Source organism: Dipodomys ordii, unplaced genomic scaffold (genome assembly GCF_000151885.1).
Source record: "Dipodomys ordii isolate 6190 unplaced genomic scaffold, Dord_2.0 Scaffold42, whole genome shotgun sequence".
Classification (NCBI taxonomy): Eukaryota; Metazoa; Chordata; class Mammalia; order Rodentia; family Heteromyidae; genus Dipodomys; species Dipodomys ordii.
In genome coordinates, this window is record NW_012267258.1 from 1,957,824 (window position 1) to 1,966,851 (window position 9,028).

The window sequence follows — 9,028 nt, forward strand, 5'->3', positions numbered from 1 at the left end:
GGCTTTTTTCTTTTTGCTTATGTGGTGCTGAGGAATCGAACCCAGGGCCTCATGCATGCAAGGCAAGCTCTCTACCACTGAGCCACCTTCCCAGCCCCTAGAAAAAATTTTGGGACTCTTCTCTCCAGTTAGCCAGGAAAAAGCCAGAGGTACAGCTGTGGTTCAAGTGGTAGAGTGCTAGCCTTTAGCAAGAGCTAAAAATAATCTCAGGGACAAGCTCTGAGTTCAAGCCCCAGGACAGGCACCAAAAAAAGGGGAAAAAAAGAAATAACAAGAACGTGCCTAAAAGGTGTACAGGAACCAGTGTTGGAGACCACACAAGCCTGTAATCCTGGCACTCTGGAGCTCAAGGCAGGAGAAAGAGAAAATGGGCTACAGAGTGAAACCCTGTCTCAAAAGGGGCGGGGGAGTGAGGTGGCACAGAGATTGAGCATGCAACTGGGGGTAGATAGTTTTATGCATACTGGATTTTTTTTTTTTTTTGGTCTGCTCCTGGGGCCTAAACTCAGGGCCTGGGCACTGTCCCTCAGCTCTTCAGCTCAAGGCTAGTGTTCTACCGCTTGAGCCACAGCGCCACTTCCGTTTTTTTCTTTTTTGCTTATATGGTGCTGAGGAATCGAACCCAGGGCCTCATGCATGCAAGGCAAGCACTCTACCACTGAGCCACCTTCCCAGCCCAATACATGGTGTTTTTTTGTTTGTTGGTTTGTTTGTTTGTTTGGGTCCAGTCGTGGGGCCTGAACTCTGGGCCTGGGCACTGTCCCTCAGCTCTTCAGCTCAAGGCTAATGCCCTACCACTTGAGCCACAGCGCCACTTCCGGCTTTTTTCTTTTTGCGTATGTGGTGCTGAGGAATCGAACCCAGGGCCTCAGGCATGCAAGGCAAGCGCTCTACCACTGAGCCACCTTCCCAGCCCATGTTGGTTTATTTTTTGTTTATTCGTTTATTTTAATCAGTTGTAGGGCTTGAACTCTGGGCCTGGGCGCTGTCCCTGAGCTCTTTAGCACAAGGCAAGCATTCTACCACTTGAGTCACAGCGCCACTTCTGGTTTTCTAGTGGTTAATTGGAGTAAGAATCTAACAGACTTTTCCTGACCAGGCTGGCTTTGAACGGTATCCTCAGATCTCAGCCTCCTGAGTAGATAGGATTAAAGGTGTGAGCCACTGGTGCCTGGCTTGCATACTTGAGGTTTAATAACTTGTTTTTTCTCACACAATGGGTGACCATCAGCCCCAATTTATAGAGGCAGAAATTTCAGTGTTTAATGCCTAAGATTATGTAATTAGAGTCAAATCGATGGCCTAGCTTTTTCTCTTTCTATTCTCTGTCCACCATATGTCACTGTGTTCTGCATTATATAGAGAGTTCTATGTGTGTGTGCATACACTTATAGGTGCACTAGTCCTGGGGCTTAAATTCAGGGCATGAGTGTTGTCCCTGAGCTTTTTTGCTCAGGACTTGCACTCTACCATTTGAGCCATAGCTCCACTTTCAGCCTTTTTTTTTTTTTTGTAGTAGTTTATTGGAGATAAGAGTCTCACCCTCACCAACTTTCCTGCCAGGGCTGGCTCAAACTGTGATCCTCAGATCTCAGCCTCCTGAATAGCTAGGATTACAGGTATGAGCCACCAGTGCCTGGCTGTATAGAATTTTTGACTAGCTAACATAAGAGGTGGCATATCGGCTGGGAAGGTGGCTCAGTGGTAGAGTGCCTTGCTTTGCATGCATGAGGCCCTGGGTTCGATTCTAAGCACCACATAAGTGAAAAGAAAAAAGCCGGAAATGGCGCTGTGGCTCAAGTGGTAGAGCGCTAGCCTTGAGCTGAAGAGCTGAGGGACAGCACCCAGGCCCAGAGTTCAGGCCCCATGACCGGACCAAAAAAAAGAAAAAGAAAAAAAAAAAAGGTGGCATATTTCTCTACTGAGCACCATAATTTGAGAGAAGAGTGAAAACCTATGAATTCTTTTCTAAATTCAAAACTTGTTTACATTTTGTTATATTGTATTACCTTCCATGTTGCATTATTTTGTTTGGTACAAACAAAAATTCATATGCCAACTACTTTGAAGAAAAATTAATTGTGTTTAGGTTGAATTTGAGAAGGAGAGAGTAAGAGAAGATAGTACATATGATTTGGACTATATATTGTGTATTTGTGGGAGATAAGAAGCAACTTCAGACATGGAATGGAAATCCAGTATGGAAGCAGGATGGTCATAGTTCACAATGCCACTGTGGAAATTGTATTATAAGATGACTTGAGCCAGGCGCCAGTGGCTCACGCCTGTAATCCTAGCTACTCAGGAGGCTGAGACCTAAAGATCATGGTTCAAAGCCAGCCCGATCAGGAAAGTACGTGAGACTCTTATCTCCGATAAACCACAAGAAAACTGGAGGGGCTGGGAAGGTGGCTCAGTGGTAGAGCGCTTGCCTTGCATGCTCAAGACCCTGGGTTCGATTCCTCAGCACCACATAAGCAAACAGAAAAAAGCCGGAAGTGGTGCTGTGGCTCAAGTGGTAGAGCGCTAGCCTTGAGCTGAAGAGCTGAGGGACAGCGCCCAGGGCAAGAGTTTAAGCCCCATGACCGACCAAAAAAAAAAAAAGATGACTTGAGGGGGCTGAGAATGTGGCTTAGTGGTAGAGTGGTTGCTTAGCATTCAGGTAGCCCTGTTTTGATGCTTCAGTAGCACATAAACAGAAAAAAACCAGAAGTGGCACTGTGGCTTAAGTGGTAGAGTACTAATGTTGAGTAGAAGAAGCTCAGGGACATTGCCTAGGGCCTGATTGCAAGTCCCAGGGCTGGCAAAAAAAAAGGGGGGGCCCTAGGAAGGTGGCTCAGTAGTAGAGCACTTGTCTTGCATGCATGGGGCCCTAGGTTCAATTCTTCAGCACCACATAAGCAAAAAGAAAAAAAGCTGGAAGTGGCGCTGTGGTTCAAGTGGTAGAGCGCTAGCCTTGAGCTGAAGAGCTGAGGGACAGCACCCAGGACCAGAGTTCAGGCCCCACGACAGGACCAAAAAAAAAAAGAAAAGAAAACCAGAAGTGGTGCTGTGACTCAAGTGGTAGAGCGCTAGCTTTGAGCTGAAGGACAGTGCCCAGGCCCAGAGTTCAAGCCCCACAACCGACAAAAAAAAAAATTACTGATAGTTCTCAATCCATAAGCTGACACTGTAGGTAAATGCTTGTTATCCCTACATAGGTAGGAAGATCATGTTCTGAGGTTAGCCCAGAAAAAGCAGGAGAACCTATCCAAAAGCATATAAGGGCTAAAGAAATGCTTCGTGTGGTAGAGTGCTTGCCTAGCAAATGCAAGACTCTGAGTTCAAACTAGTACTGCCAAACAGAGAAAAGTAAAAAAGAAAAAGAAAAAAGAAGGAAAGAAGGAAAGAGAAAAGAAAAAATAGGAAAAAGAAAAGAAAAGAAATAGGCAGAGGGCAGGGGATATGGCTTAGTGGTAGAGTGCTCTCCTAGCATGCATCAAGCCCTAGGTTTGACTCCTTGGTACTACATAAACAGAAAAAGTTGGAAGTGGCGCTGTGGCTTAAGTGGTAGAGTGCTAGCTTTGAGCAAAAGCAGCTCAGGGATGGTGCCCAAGACTGGCAAAAGAAAAAGAAAGAAAGCAAGAAAGAACAAGAGAAAGAAAGAGGCAGAGTTTCATGTAAAACAAAAACAGGAACCAGGAACCTGTGGCTCATGCCTGTAATCCTAGCTACTTAGGAGGCTGAGATCTGAGGATAGTTGTTCAAAGCCAGCCCCAGCAGGAAAGTCCGTGAGGCTCATCTCCAATTAACCATCAGAAAACCAGAAGTGGCACTGTGGCTCAAGTGGTAGAGCGCTAGCCTTGAAATGAAGAGCTCAGGGACAGCACCCAGGCTCAGAGTTCAAGCCCCAAGACTGACCAACCAACAACCACCACCAAAACAAAAAACAGGGCTGGGAAGGTGGCTCAGTGGTAGAGTGCTTGACTTGCATGCCTAAGGCCCTGAGTTCGACTCCTCAGCACCACATAAGCAAAAAGAAAAAAGCCGCAAGTGATGCTATGGCTCAAGCGGTAGAGCACTAGCCTTGAGCTGAAGAGCTGAGGGACAGTGCCCAGGCCAGGCCCCATGACCGGACCCCCCCCAAAAAAAAAAAAACCCCAGCTAGTGCTGGTGACATACCTGTAAGCCTAGCGACTTGGGAAGCTGAGATGGAGGTTCAAAACAGTCCTAGGCAGGAATGTTTGTGAGACTCTTAGCTCCAAGTAACCACCAGAAAACTGAAAGTGGAGCTGTGGCTCAAAATGGGAGAGCACCAGCCTTGAGTGAAAAAGCTCAGGGACAGTGCACAGGCCTTGAGTTGAAGCCCCATGGCCAACAAAAACAAAAACATGAAAATATAATTGTATAAATGAAGGTCTAATCAATGGTTTAGATGACACCTGAGGATCATAAGAACTGAGAGATGGTCCTTGGATTTGACAGTCAAAGCTCTTCAGTGGTCTTGGAAACAACAGTTGCAGTAGTGTGGTAGTTGAAGAAGCATACCTGAGGAAGCAGGAGGATGGATAGGAGATGAAGAAGTAGATATTTTGACTACAATTTGGCTGTGATATATATATATAAAAAAATCAGGTAGTAAGTTGAGAGAAAAAAAGCATAAGAGAAAAAAGAATTAAAAAATTTAGGGGCTGGGAAGTTGGCTCAGTGGTAGAGCGCTTGCCTTGCATGCCTGAGGCCCTGGGTTCAATTCCTCAGCACCACATAAGCAAAAACAAAAAAGCCGGAAGTGGCGCTGTGGCTCAAGTGGTAGAGCACTAGCCTTGAGCTGAAGGGCTGAAGGACAGTGCTCAGGCCCAGAGTTCAGACCCCACAACCGGACCAAAAAAAAAAAATTACATTTATGGCCAAGTGCTGGTGGCTCATGCCTATAATCCTAGCTACTTAAGTGGGTGATTCATGAGAATCGCAGTTCAAAGCCAGCCTGGGCCAGAAAAATCCATGAGACACTTACTTCCAACTAGTTAGCCAAAAGGCTGGCACTGCAGCTGTAGCTCAAGTGGTAAGCACTAGCCTTGAGCACAAAAAGCTCTGGAACAATGAGTGCCCAGGCTCTGAGTTCAAGCTCTAGGATTGGTGCGTCATGCGTACACACACACACACACAAATTACATACATGGATTTTAGTTATCTGTATTTATATACCTAGGATATGGATCAGCATGTTTTGTGGGGGGCGGGGGCGGGGCGGGGGGAGAACCAAAGAGATGAAATGAAATTCTAAGGAATATTATTATAAGTCCAGCTGGGGGTTATGGATGTGGTTCCTAGAATGCTTGCCTAGCAGATTCCACCTTCAGCACAAAGAAAGAAAAAGAAAAAAAATCAGTTGGAATGTTGACACACTTATTTTTCTTCAGACATAGACAGAAGGGGAAACAATGTATTTGACACAGTTAACTTCTTGTTTTTTATCCCTGAAATGTACAGTGTGAATCAGCAAGGGTAAAGGTTTACAAATGCTTAGTGAAAATTGCACTGAAAAAAATTTCTTTGCTTTTGTTCTTGGTGGTAATAGGGTTTGAATTCAGAGCACTCTACCACTGAGCCACTTTCCCAGCCCCTGAACAATCTTCCTGCTTCCACCTCCCCCACTGCTATGATTGCAGGCATGAACTGCCACATTTGGCTTGAAGTTACTTAATGAGTTCTCTATTTTCATATGCCTTGAGTTTATGTCAAGAGTGAATAAGCTAAAACTAATGGATAATTCACAGTTCTGAAAAATAACATATGCTTTCTCAACATTCTTGGGACTTCATGATCAAAAATTATTTTCCATGGTAATTTTATTTCAGATAAAACTTAAAGCTTCATGTAATCTCATTCCAAGACATATTTATGGAGTTCCTTTTATTTAGAAAGCAATATAATAGATGGGCAAAGAGATAAGTTAGACCCATCCTCTGACCTGAGGAATCTACCCGTCATGCATGAGGCCCTGGGTTTAATTCCTCAGCACCACATAAGCAGAAAAAGCTGGAAGTGGAACTGTGGCTCAAGTGGTAGAGCGCTCGCCTTGAGCTGAAGAGCTGAGGGACAATGCCCAGACCCAGAGTTCAAGCCCCACAACTGACCAAAATAAATAATAAATAAATAAATAAAATTACAAATAAAGAGGGAATGCTGTAGTCAGACTATAGTCAGAAGTATCAGTATGTCTGGGCATGGTGGTGCATATAATCCTAGCAACTCAGAAGGCTAGAAGATTATAAATTTGAGGCCAGCCTTAGTATATATATATATCTATATATACAAATATATAGATATAGATTTTATAGTAAGATTGTCTCAAGGGGAAAAAAAGAGGGAGGGGAGGGATGCTGAAAGAACAGTGGGATAAAGCTAAAAAAGCTCCAAACAAAGCTGGAATAACGTGAGAAATAGTAATGAGACTGCAGGTAGAGGATTGTTTATTCAAAATTTTTTGGATTGGAACTGTTTCAGATTTTATTTGATTTATTTGCATCCATGTAATGACATATCTTGAGGATGGGACCCAAGTTTAAACAAGAAACATTTATATCTTATATGCACTTCATACATACATCCTGAAAGAATTTTACCCAGTACTTTTAGTTTGCCAGTGTTTAATGTTTTGACTGAAACTTGTCATTTGAGCTCAGTTGTGGAATTTTCCACTTGGTGGAGTCATGTGAGCACTCAGAAACTTTGGACTTTGGAGCATTTCTCACTCCCGATTTTTGGATTAGGGATGCTCATGAGGCAAATTGTCATTATTGTGGTCTATAAAATTTGTGAATACTATAAGCTTTTGCAATACAACTATTTCTTCCACATCAGGTGATATGTACATTTCTTTCCTTTTGTTTAGTGTAAACTGTTCCCTCTTCCCCTCTCATTCCTTCCCTCCCATCACTGCCATTGAGTTGCTTAGTTCATATTCATCAATGTCCAGTGCAGCTGATGGGCCCTTCTGTTGTGTGTTTTCCCCTGTTTCCCTCTTTTTCTGTGCCCTCCTCCTAGCTTCTCTCAGATGTGCATGCACACACACACACACACACACACACATATCTCATATATGTGGCCAACAGGATGGAGTCATTTAGTAATGATATGACAAAATGAGTGGAGGTCCTTTGTTTCTCGAGTCCTGTTTACTTTGTTGTATCTCCTTGCATTTTGGATTTAACATCACATATCAGGGAAACCATGTGTCGTTTGTCTCTTTGCTCTTGGCTTACCTCACTTGAAATGATTTTTTCTAATTCCATCCATTTTCCTGCAAATGCCATTATTTTGTCCTTTCTAATGGTGTAAGCCAAGTTTTAAGAACAGAACTCTAGCTAATAAATGTAGTGAGGCCAGTAATAGGTGGCTTATGCCTAGTTACTCAGGAATCTGAGATTTTAGGATTGTGGTTTGAAGCCAGCCTGGGCAGGAAAGTCCATAAGATTTTTGTTGTTGGTGGTGGTGGTGGTCATGGGGCTTGAACTCTGGGCCTGGGCACTGTCTCTCAGCTCTTCAGCTTAAGGCGAGCACTTGAGTCACAACACCACTTCTGGTTTTCTGGTGGTTTATTGGACTTTCCTGCCTGGGCTGGCTTTGAACCCTGATCCTCTTATCTCAGTCTCCTGAGTAGAATTACAGGTGTAAGCCACCAGCACTAGGCTAATAAGATTCTTATCTTCAATTAAAGCAACAAAAAGTCAGAAGGGAGCTGTTGCTCAAGTGGTAGAGTACTAGCCTTGAAGAAAAGGCTAAGTGACAATGTCAAGGTCTTGAGTTCAGGCCCCAGTATGGGCACAGTAATAAATAAGAAAATAAATAAATAAATAAACAAATAAACAAATGTAACGAGGAAAAGGGGAATAGAAAATCACTATTAGCAAATTTGAGGCCAGTCTGGACTACAAAGTATGACTGTGTCCTAAAAGAAAATTTTAAAGAAAAAATGAAAAATTTATAAATTTTATCTAACCTGAGAAATATCCGCCCCGGTACTGGGGATGGAAACCAGGGTTTCATACATGTTAGACTAGCTTTTAAAAATTGAGTTACCCAAGCAAGCCCAGAACATAGTACTTTTTCTTTTGGGAGGGAGGTATTGGTGTTTGTTAGGCAGATAGTTTACTACTTGCCTCACACTAGCAGCCCCCAAAACACCATTTTTAAAAAAAGTTTTGTTTTTGTCTGCTTGTCTTCTAGTTTATCTTGTATTTTCTTTGCCTAGCTCTGGAATCCATTTGTTCTCCAAGGGACTCCAAATTCCTTATTTTATTTTATTGTCGGTTGTGAGGCTTGAACTTTGGGCTTAGGCGCTGTCTCTGGGCTTGGGCGCTGTCCCTGCGCTCTTCAGCTCAAGGCGAGTGCTCTACCCCTTGAGCCACAGCACCACTTCTGGTTTTCTGGTGGTTTATTGGAAATAAGAGTCTCACAGACTTTTCTGCCCGGGCTGGCTTTGAACCGCGATCCTCAGATCTCAGTCTCCTGAGTAGCTAGGATTACAGGCGTGAACCACCAGCGCCCGGCTCCTTCTTTCTTTCTTTCTTTTATTTATTTATTTATTTTGGGTCCAGTCGTGGGGCCTGAACTCTGGGCCTGTGCACTGTCCCTCAGCTCTTCAGCTCAAGGCTAGCACTCTACCACTTGAGCCACAGCGTCACTTCCGGCTTTTTTCTTATGTGGTGCTGAGGAATCGAACCCAAGGCCTCAGGCATGCAAGGCAAGCCCTCTACCACTGAGCTACCTTCCCAGCCCTATCTTTGCAACTCTTATATAAAAGTAAAATTCTTTGGAAATCTGAAGGTAAAAGGCTTGAATCTGTGGCTCAAATAGTAAAAAGTGCCTGCCTAACAAGCAGGAGGCACTGAGTCAAAACCCAATGCAGCAAAAAAAAGATTAGAAAGGTTGAGGATAATGAGTTCAAAATCATCCAGTATAGCAAACCCAGACAGACAGACAGACAAGACAGAAAGAAAGAAGGAAGGAAGGAAGGAAGGAAGGAAGGAAGGAAGGAAGGAAGGAA